Source organism: Microplitis demolitor, chromosome 3 (assembly GCF_026212275.2).
Source record: "Microplitis demolitor isolate Queensland-Clemson2020A chromosome 3, iyMicDemo2.1a, whole genome shotgun sequence".
NCBI lineage: Eukaryota > Metazoa > Arthropoda > Insecta > Hymenoptera > Braconidae > Microplitis > Microplitis demolitor.
In genome coordinates, this window is record NC_068547.1 from 9493415 (window position 1) to 9505601 (window position 12187).

Here is a 12187-nt window from a genome sequence, read left to right on the forward strand (position 1 = left end):
TTTACTTTTAACGATCTTCAACTTAATCATGTCTTTTTAGTTAAAGCTTATTTTTGAGACTTTTGGGTGTAAATTGAAATGTTACAACAAATTCCCTTTCAACAATAATTTCATAAGAATTTTCAGAGCCCAGCAGAATTTTCACCGAGTTTTTTTCACGTTATTTACTTCACTTAAATAGTTTAAACGTTAATGATCACAAACTCTAGTACTTTAATAATAATAAATTTTTTTTTTTAATTGAATTTATGTGTTTTTTCGATGCATGGGCCAAGTCTGGCAACCAAGCATGGGCCAGGTCTGGCAAGCAAGCATGGGTCAGGGCTGGCAACCAGGCTTGGCACCCAGTTATCATTCCAGACTTCTACCAAGGCTGGAACAAGGCTGGCTTACAAGCTTGGTCCAGAGTTCAACATAGTTGAACCAAGCCTGGGCCCGTCGTACTTTCCTATCTGGGTTGCTGAACTTATGCACAATAGTATCATCAACAGTCATCTGAACGTTGTGAACGCTATAAGTTATTGAAGTGACGTTGGAAATCAACAATCTATTGTTATAATGGGAGTAATTATTTGAAAAATAACTGCCTTTCACCGCTTAATCACATTATGGCTCGGAATTTCGAAAATTCTCAACGAGCGTTAATTCCTTAGGTGAGAACTGTCAATGTTGAGTGTTAGGCGAGCATTGGCCCTTCATTTGGTCAAGGCTCGATAGTTGGACATAACTGATGCTTGGCCTTATTGTAGAGCCAAGCTAGAACCAAGTCTTAATAATTGAGCTTTGCTATAGCTTGATTCTGTATACTCAGAAAATGATGTAATTGTGTTCATAAAGCTAAATTTTTAATTTCAATCATCTAGAATGATTATAAGGTTTTTTAAAGCAAAAATAGTTAGTGTTATAATTCTTTTTATTAGAATTAATAATTATTGGATGTGACTTCTGCAATAAATTTCGTAACAATTACTATCAGGATGGTAACAATTATAATTTCTAATGGCAGCTGTTACCATCTAGATTATAAATATAACTATTTAGAATAATAGTAATAATTAACTTTAGTTAACATACAGGATTGTGAAAATTATTATAATTATGGTGAATATTACAATCTAGATGATTTATACAGTCATCTAGATATTATTCACTACTATTGGATTAATAGTAGAAATTTTACCATAACTACTATTGCAGTTTCTATTATTTAATTTTCAGAGTGTAGTAAAATTAAAAGGTATAACCGAGAATGCAGTCTGAAGTACGTATAAAAAATTTTCCATTACCAGGCTTGGACAAGGATCGGCTACTAGGATTGGACTGACGCCATCATCCCATAGTTTAATGAAATCAGAAATAATCGAAAAAAAAATTCAAGACTTGCTTATTGGATAAGTATTTTTGGTTTTATGCATTCATTTTCTTTGATATATATAAAAGAAACCTCTTTGAGCTGAAAGAGTTCGTAAACGTACATGATGATGTTTTTGATCTCAGTGAGTTTGAAAAATGTGGGAAGCTCTAGCGCTAGCTAACACCGTCAACCATTTTTTTTTATTGTTGTAATTATTAACTCTGAATAAAGCACCGGTTTTTGTATGTATTTGCAGGATTTACTCATATGTATGACTTGGCATTTTTTGAGCTCTACCCTGTATTCAGCTATTCTCCGCTAGAAACGCCTGTTTCACCTAGTAATAAACATGGAAACCATAATAAGTATACTCATTCAATTTTGTTTTTTCATAACTTCGATGAATAGATATCTACACTCTAAAACCAAGTGTGTTGCAAACGTATTATTTTAACACATATTAAATGTGTTCTGTGTTTGAGGCCATAAGCGAAACTATAGTTTTTTGTGGTCATTTAAAACACGTTTAACAGTGTATTAAATATCTATAAATTGCTTATGACGTTCCAATGTTATTTGGCAAGTGTGTTAATTTTGACTACAGACTTGGTTTTACAGTGTATATATGCTAAAAAAAAAGTGGTAATACTTGTCATCTTAACGAAGTAACTATTCCCATCCTAACATTTTAATGGTTCTCAATCTTTTATGCTAACTTTTCCTATTGGAGATGGTAAGCATTCGTATCTAGATAGTAACCATTCTCATCCGTGATGATAATCATTACTATCGGCAACATAACAAATTTTTCAGATATAAGATATTTTATGATCTAGATGGTAACTATTACTATTGGCAATAGTAATAATTACTATAAAAAAAAACGAATAGTTAACATAAACGCATGATAATGATTATCACATACAGATGGTAATCATTCTCTATCGCAAGATAGTAATAGTCAGCATTTTTTTTAGCGTATATGTGAATATTGAAAAAATCGACCAGTACACAACACAAAACAAGTTATTGAGAATCATTAATTTGAACCATTTCCATTGTTTCATTGATATATTATTAAATATGATTTTACTTTGATGGATTTGACATAAAGAAATAAGTTTTTTTACACTCCAATTTCTTTTCTAATGGCTTCCCAACTATACGGTGAAAAAAACACAGCTCTGAAAACTACAGTGTACATGGAAAGAAAATTATGGAAAGTATTCCTATGTATTGTGGGAATGGTTTCCATAATGGTATAGGAATTGTACCCATACTATTATATAGGGATAATTACTATACATTATGGGAACCATCCCTATAATAGTATGGGAATAGTTTCTGTACCATTATGAAAACCGTTGCCATAATAGTATGGGAACCATTCCCATAATATTATGGGAACCGTTCTCATAATATTATGGGAACTATGCCCATACCATTATGGGAATGGTTCTCATATTGGTATAGGAATTATTCCTATAATATTATAGGAACTATTCCCATAATTTTATGGGAACCATTCCTATAATGACATAAAATTGTTTTTTTCGCAAAATAGTGGAGAAATTTCCCTCGTGATATGGAAATATTCAAATGAAGCTTTTTTGAAAGTTCACGTTTTTTTACAAATTTGAGTTTTTATCGAAATTTAAAATTTATTTTCAAAATTTGAATTTTCTTGAATGTTCTGTGCTAACAAAAAATTTCTGTTAAAAATTTTAACGTTTTTTGCCAAATACGAATTTCTTTCTTCATGGTTTTAATTTTTGTTTTTATGTTTAATAATATTTCTGTGTATTGTAGAAGTGATTTCCACACTTTTCTTTAAATTAATATTTTCACGATAGTATGGGAACCATTCCCATAATATTATAGGAATGTTTTCTATAATAGTATGGGAACTATTCCCATAATATTATGGGAATGATTTCCATACTATTGTAGCAACCATTCCCATAATGTTATGGGTATCCTTCCCATAACTATGGGTAATATTTCTATAATTATAAAAACTGCTCCCATAATTTATAGTTCTCATTCTTATACTAGTATAGGATGAAATTTCACAAAATTATGGGAACCTCTCCCATAATTTTCTTTCCGTGTATAGTTACATCTACAATACGCATTACTTATCTACTAGATTGTTACTACAACGATCGACTGTATCGTTCTGTCAAAAATACGCTAGCTCTGAGACCTATACGGCATCATTTTGAGCCCTATCTGACGTCACGCTCGTTGCAAATTATATGAATTATAGTCTAAATAAATTTCACACACACTGTAAAAAATCACCGGGGTAAGTACAAGCGGTGTACGTGTTAAAATCGACGGTGTTAAATTTCAACATCGAAAGCGGTATGAAAATAAGTTGTTGATGCCTGGAAATATCAGGGAGCAAAATGGGCCCTTCTAAAATTTCTGATGCCTTGAAATATTTGGGCGCAAATTAGGCCCACCAAAATTCTTAACATGAAAAGTGTTGAAAGGGGAAGGGGTTAAATGGGCCATAGAGGAAAAATGGTTCCGTAAAAAATCTTAACATGAAAAGTGTTGGGAGGGGTAAAATGGGTAACGGAGGCAAAATGGGCCCCTTAAGAACAAAATTTTCGAATCCTCAGTTTTCTTTACTTGTTGTACTTTTTTTTACTCTCTAGCCGCGTTTTCGACCGTAATTTTTTTGTCCATTAAAATAAAAAAATTAAAAAATGTGGGCAAAATAGGCCCCCTTTAACAATTTTTTATAATGTTTGTTTCTAAGTTGTTTTACTTTTTTCCTTCTGCTGAGTTTTTGGTGTCAATTAGCTGTGTCTATTAAAATTAAAAAATCCTGAAAAGTTGGGTAGAACGGGCGCCAACAAAACTCAATGTATGTTTCTCGCTTGTTTTATGTTTTGAAACTTTTTGCTATAAGAAAAAAGTTGTTAGTGATGATTCTATTCAAATACTAGTCGATTAATTCAAAAAAATTGAATTTTCGCGCCAAAACATATAATTTTTCAAATAATCTCCCTGTCATAGAACCTTTTACCATAATTCTTTAATCAATTCTGCTAAAAAAATTTTACGAACCCATTGGCTAAAAGATATTCATAGGTTTTCAAAGTCCAGGTAGCCCATTGACCCCCCTCCCCCCAACACTTTCCACGTTAAAAATTATAGGGAGACCATTTTGCCTCAGTGGCCTATTTTGCCTCGGTGACCCATTTTACCCCTCTCCGTCCCAACACTTTTCATGTTAAGAATTTTTGGGGGACCATTTTGTCTCGCTGGCCCATTTTACCCCTCCTCTTTCCGACACTTTTCATGTTAAGAATTTTGGGGGGGGGGGACCATTTTGCCTCTGTGGTCCGTTTTGCCTCAGTGAACTATTTTACCCCCTTGCCTTAACATTTTTCATGCTAAAAATTTTGATGGGCCCAATTTGCCCCTAAATATTTCGAGGCATCAAAAATTTTAGGGGGCCCATTTTGCCCCCCTCCTCCCCTTACATTTATACATTTACACGTTTGGCGGTGTAAAAAATAAAAATTTACACTGCTGATATTTCACACGGGATCGGTGTAATTATCACACCAAAATTTTTACACCAACGCATTTACGTTACACCGGGTCCATCAAATTTTTTACAGTGTGTAAGTTTTGAAAGGTTTCGTCTACGATTACACAACTCTTATTTCCGTTTTTGTACGTCGTCCACTACATCTAAAATACGTTTTTACGACTATTTACGTCTTCACAAGTTGAATTTACGTTCTTAACGTCTAGTACGTTCAATCTACAATTTGAATTTCGACTCGGATTGGGCCATCTGCTTCGAATATATGTTAAGTACCCGGGTCAAAAATAAAACGATTCAGGCTCGCTTCGCCTTAGTTGCTTTTGAAGTTATCGATTCGCCGACGATTATTCGATAAGATCTCGACTTTTTCAACTTAAATTAAATTTTTTTCAACTTTTTTCATCTTAGTTTCAACTTATTTCAACTTATTTATATTTTTTAGTCTTAGTTTGAACTTATTCGTCTTGACTTCGAGCACGATAGTCATTTACCTTACTTTTGACTCGCTAAACCAAGTCGAATAAAAGTTATTCATTCGCCTTTCTTTCGCCTTAGTATATTAAAATTATTTCGGCTTAGTTTTGACTTTTTCGCCTTATACTGTACGTTGAATAACTCTACATCAAGTCAGTTTCGACTTGATTTAGACTTTTTTGTCTTATATCGTGACTAAGTAAGCCAGTTAAGTCTAAACCAAGGTGAAAACTCATTGTATTTCATATCTCTGTAGAAAAAAGTTGAGTTTGTTTTGTGAAAAACGGCTCCAAATTTCGACATGGTAAACCAAGTCTAAATCAAATTCTATTTTTGACTCGGGTATCGCAACATTTTCCATTATTTGTCTCAAATTTAACATCTTTACTTTCTTCTGGTAGAAATATTTCTTAACTTCCCACTAAGAAAATCGATGAGTTTCAAAAATTTCGGGAAGTTGTTGTTTTCACCCCGATTCGCGAAAATCGAAATTCCAACAGATGTCGACGTTTTGAGGTTCTAGGAAGCTATTCTGACTAAATTCAAGATGATGTCCGAGTGTAAGTATGTATGTATGTACGTACGTATGTAAATATTCTTTAACTTTTAAACGGATAAACCGATTTTGATCGTCGGGATGTCATTCGAAGCGGCTTGTTATTTACTATAAGCAATGAAAATTTGAGCTTAATCGGTAGGGAACGTTCGGAAATATTTAAAAAATAAAATTTTTTCAAAAATATTTTTTTTTAACAACTTTTAATTCGCTCGATGGATTGATTCCAAAATCTAATCAGCTTTAAAACTTTGTAAGCTGCGTTAAATGCCACCTCAACCATCAAAATCGGTTCATTCGTTCAAGAGAAACCGATAACGAAGGAATTAAAAAAAAAAATTTCTTTTAGTTTTTTTAAAATTTCTCAAAAACATGTTCATAAATCAATTTTAAAATTTGATCAGCTGTAAAACTCAACAAAACGCGTCGATCGCCACCTCAACCGCCTCAATCGGTGAATTCGTTCGAGAGATATCGTTGTAGAAAAAATAGTAAAAAACGTTATTTTTCGAAAACAAAGGATTTCAACGGAAACAATGATTTTGAGCTCAAGCAGCTCGACAGCAGCGGGAAGTTTTGAGGTTGGCTCGCTGAGTCAACTAACAGACCGATTTTTTATATCTCTATTTTAACATTTTATTTAATGAACCATATAATTTATTGTAAATTTTTCATCTCATGCTCAATTAGAAAGCCAGGAGTAGTAAATTCTTAATTTATTTTTTTTGGCAATTTTATTTTATAATTTATGCACGATATACTATTGTATAAATTCGATTAACTCAATAGCTACGTCACATTGCAAATAAAGTATAAATCAAGTCTACAATAATAAAAGCCTTTTGTCAAGTCTTAGTAATTCAGGATTTTCAGAACGGTTGCAAACACCGCCCTCTTGGTAAATTCTGTTCCTTTTTTCATATCCCTGGGAGGGTACATTTTGAGCACATATGTCGAGTTTGAAGTCTGCGCCATTTCTTCCCACATTACAGAACCCTCGATTAAATTAGTTCAGCCAACACAAATGTTTAATAACTTTTGTAATCAATATACAAATACAATATTTTTTTTTTTCATTAGAAAAAATTATGAACAGTCAATAATATTTATTTATAAAAGAGAAGGAAGGAGGGGTTAAAACGGGGTACGTAAGGAAATACTAATTATTCAGAGACTCAAATATGTGAATTTTTAACTTCCCGCTAAGAAAATTGAAAATTTTCAAAAATTCGGGAAGTTATTGGTTTCAGTCTAACTTTCGAAAATCGAATTTCTAAGAGATCTTGAGGTTTTGAGGTTCTAGGAAGCTATGCTGACTAATTTCAACATAATGTCCGAGTGTATGTATGCATGTATGTACGTACGTATGTAAATATCTATAACTTTTGAACGTGGGTACCGATTTTGATCGCAAAGGTGTCATTCGGCGCGGCTTGTCGATATCTAAAAGCTGTAAAAATGTAAGCTTGATCGGTATGGTTCGTTCGGAGATATTCCAAAAATAAAATTTTTTTTAAATGTTTTTTTCAGATAACTTAAGTTTATTAAAATTTTAATGTGCTCGATGGATTGATTCCAAAATCAACTGGGCTCTGAAGCTTTATAAGTCACGTCGAATGCCATCTTAACCATTACAATCGGTTCATTCGTTCAAGAGAAACCGTTGTCGAAAGAGTTAAAAAAAAAACTTTTTTTTAGTATTTTCGAAATTTCTCAAAAACGACTGCATAAATCAATTTTAAAATCTAATCAGCTATAGAACTCAATAAAACGCGTCGATTGCCACCTTAACCGTCTCAATTGGTTAATTCATTCGAAAGATATCTTTGGAGAAAAAAAAGTAAAAAAACGTTCTTTTTTGAAAACAAAGGCATACAAAAGTATTTTCGAGCTCGAAGAGCTTCGAAATGTATTCACAACAATTTTTCGAGCTCAAGGAGCCCGAAAACAGCGGGAAGTTTTGGGGCTGACCAGTAGGGCCAACTAATAGACCGAATTATTTTTAGGGCAAGGGGGGAGGTAAAGGGGTAGGATAGGCAAAACGGGGTACCCCCAAAATTAAAAAAAAAATGTATACTTTAAATAGTTTTTAAACATTTCAAAATTACTTTTGTAAATATAATTGAGCGTTATTTTGAATTTTTTTGTTAAACTTAAGAACTTTTTTAAAAATTAATCGTCAGCTAAAAAAATATTTATGACTTTTGTTTTATGATAAGAACTATTATAAATTTGTTTTTCTTTATTTGCATCCAATAATCATGCATAATACAATTTTTCTGCATGTAAATGACTCGCAAAAAAGTTTAATTTAATCAAATTAATTTAAAATCCAGAATTTTTTTTTTTATCTTTTTAAAGGGGTACCCCGTGTTTTGCCCGCAAAAGTCAAAAAATTTTTTTTTTACGGTAACTAAAAATTTATTCTATTTACTTTGAATATCATTAAAAAAAAACGATTTGGTGTATTTGAGTCCTCGAAAACTTGTAATTTTCTTGAGTACCTTGTTTTGCCCCTCCCTCTCTTTCTATCTAAAATTTTTAAAAGTCCAAAACTTAACTTTTTATTCATTGAAAATTTTGAGGTCCAAGTTGTAATTAAAAATCGATAAATTATTCGCATTTAGACCTCATCCTAGTCAAAAAAAAGAACCTCAACTAAACCTCTACAGTGCAGAAAAGAAAAAAAGTTTGGAAAATCCAAAAGTGCACGACTCATAATGCTCATTTATTATGAAATAATAAAATAATAAAAAAATGGCAGGAAACACGAATAAATTTAAAATATGTACAATTTTCTGTCATTAAAATTTGTTGTTTTTTTAATTACATTGGTTATTTTTTATTATTATAAAAGAATTTTCTCAAAATATTTCGGTTAATAACAAAAAAAGTATATGTAAATAAAAACAAATGAAAGAAAAGAATTGAATTGAAAAAATTCAGGCTTACCAATTAGCAAGAACACAAAAAAAAAAACAGCTGTACTAGGACGGTAATGTGTAAGCGCCCCTGGTGGAATAAATGTATGTATAATGTATAGATATATCACCATGCATGTTAATTTTACAAATATATATATATATATACATACAGCCTTTCTATTCTTTTATTCATTGTAATTAAACGACACTGAGTTACCTAGCCATTTTCAATAGGGGATCTACAAATCTTTCAAAGAATTTTTTTAAAAAAAATTTGATTTAATTACTGGATTTTTTCACAAGTTACACGGTATACGGGATTCATACTTGACGGACAGGAAATTCTTTTAAACTATTTTGATGTTTTGTCGGTTTTTATTGAACTAAATAAATTTTTGAAAAGTATGGAATTAATCTCCATTAAATTATCTTCAAAATGGTGTGCAACATATCTTAATTCCGTGAATCAACTAAAGTATAACAATAGAAATAGTTGCCGAAGTGAGGCGAAAAATATTTTTCGATCGTAAAGCACTCTCTGACGCTTCGCATCATGAGTCGTGCAATAAGCGTAGCATAGAGGTTCAAATGAGGTTCGAAAATATGTTTATTTGCAGTCACAATTCGAGGTTGAAATTGAAGTTCATTTTTTCGACCCGGGCATAGTTGTTATTTTGAGGATTTTGAGTGATAAAGTAGAGTTACTTCGTGGGGACAAATAAAACATTCAAAAAATTGGGGCTTTTGAGGACTAAACTAGAATTTATTTTTTGATTCGGGAGAATTATATTTACAAAAGTAATTTTGAAATGTTTAGAAAAAAAAAATGTTTTCCTATAAATTTGGCGTACGAATTTTACTGATTCAAATTAAAATAGTATTTTCTGTTACGTCATAAAATACATAATATTTTACAAATAAAAAGTTTATTAAGTTGTCTTCCAGTTTTATAAAATGTAGAAATCCTAATTTTTCAACAAAAGGGTGACGAAGAGTATCTGTAATATTTACTCTCTTTCATATTAGTGAGCATAAATCTTCCGAGTTCTCAAAGGTCCACTAAAGCGATACCTTTTCTAGTAAAACAACAATGGTGAAAGTTTTATAGCTTTCTGCGTCATCGGCAAAGAAACAGCATAACTTTGCAAAGGAAGACGGCAAAAGTTAGGTAAGCCAGGTAGGTTGATGTTCTCAGCAGCCCAAAATTTGTAGTGGCCTTCAAGATTTTTTTTTGTTACCTAAAACACCATAACGAACTGTACGTAATAAAAATTAACATAAAGATGCTACAAAGATGCAACAGGCGCGTGGCCGCACGTGTCCCCTCGTTCAAGTTTAGTAAAAGAAAGGTAATCTCGAGACTCAAAGTAGCGGTAAGGTCATAAAATATCTAGACTTATTCCTGCAACAATGTCTTGATTGTAAAACTCAGGTATACAGTTGTATACATTTGTAAGAAATAAAATGTTTGTTTGAAAAATTTAGAATCTGAAATTTCGTCACTGAAAATTTTCGAAATATTTAACTTTAATTTCAAATGAATTATTTATTTATTTCTTTGTTGGGACAATAAAACATGAATATTTTAAAATTTTCTTAGTACATATGTTGTTACTGTTCTTGGGTCGAAAAATGTGATCTCATTTTAGTGCTGGACTGCATTTGTACTAATTAGTCTATTTTTAATCTAGTGGATTTATTTTTGATCTTTTATCAGAATTTCAAGCAGTTTTTGATCTGTAGTTTTAAAGAACAATTTCGTTATGGGCAGACAAAACTAGATTAATTCTTGAACCTGGAAATATTTTAGTTCTGAACATTTGCAAAGACAAAACTAGATTAAATCATGGGCTTGTAATATTTTTACTCATGGTCAATATTCATAAAAAAATAATTTAAGTTCCAGAATTGATTGTTCTGTTTATCATTTATTTAGTGTCTTGTGTTTAAAAATGTCGGTAGGTAATGATACTTCGACGAACGGAAAAAAAAAATATTATTCCTCGAACGATCTAAAGTACAGCAACTCGTAGGTTGTTACCACAACGATACGTATACTTCTGGTAAAAATATAGTATCGTTCCTATAACTATCTATTAGATAACTGTGAGCCCTATACGACTTTCTGTAATCATCATCTCACACACCACCGTCTTACCTAATGAAACATCCATTTTAGCGCCTATTTTCAAGTATAACATTTCGAGATCATTTTTTTTTTAATTTGCTAACTATCTATAATCTTACTGATTATTTACCTAATGATCAATATAATAAAACTGCTATGTATTTCAATCGTGAAAATTATGTAAAAATCAATTTATATTACTTTAATTAATTAAATTTATATTATATATATATAACCTCAAAAATTAAAAGATATATTTATATTTATATTTTAAATTTATTTAGACTGCAAATGATAGATCAGTTTTATAAATTATTTTATTTAATCAAAATTATTTATTAATGATAAAGATTTTTAAATGTGTATCAGATAGGGCTCAGAATGATACGGTATAGGTCTCAGAGCTATCTATCGTTTTGTTGTCAGAACGATACAGTAGATCGTTGCAGTAACAATCTAATAGATAACTATTGCGTATTGTTACTGTAACTATACATTGTACTTCTCTTAAAATTTCAAGAAATTTTTTTGTTTTCCGAATAAAATCGAAAAATATTTTGGCATTAGAAACCATCAAAATCATGTTTCAATTATCAAGAAAATTAAAATAAATTTATAAATTTAGATTCTTATTATAATTGATATTTGTACGAAGTCCTGTTTTTGATCAAAAGGTGATTGAAAGTAAACTAAAAACTATAGTAAAACAGTTTTTTTTTGTCCTAAAAACAAATGAACACAGATTAATAATTATCTCAAAAAATTCTGTTTTGAATCTAAAAGCAATTAAAGAAAGACTTAATATAATACTAAAATAAGTCTTAATAATACGTCTAAAACCGGTTAAATTCTCATATAAAATAAATGCAATTTAGATATCTAAATTTAATAAAAAGTGTATGATTTTATCATTTATTTTGAAACATATCTAGTTTTTCAACCGGGAATTTTTTACTATGTAGTGTTACACTTTTTTCTTTGTGAAAATAGCATTTATTAATAATTAATTTCTATAAAACACATTCTCTGTAAATGTTACAGATAATATAATCAGTAAATTTCACAGGTTTATTTTATAATTTTTCTAAAACTGTTATTTCTGTGCAAAAATAAAAATAACAATATGTTACAAAAAATACGTTATACTACCGAAAATAAACTATTAAATGTTACATTGACA

At 30.8% G+C, this 12187-nt stretch overlaps 1 protein-coding gene across 1 annotated transcript in view; it reads left to right on the forward strand.

Annotated features, from left to right (window-relative positions):
* The window catches only part of LOC103580580 (homeotic protein Sex combs reduced), a 127820-nt gene that overhangs the window by 49346 nt on the left and 66287 nt on the right, over positions 1 to 12187 (forward strand). Inside the window, exon 2 of the transcript XR_008403428.1 lies at positions 1219 to 1719. The gene's annotated coding sequence lies outside the window, so the exon portion shown is untranslated. The remainder of the gene's footprint in view (positions 1 to 1218; positions 1720 to 12187) is intronic.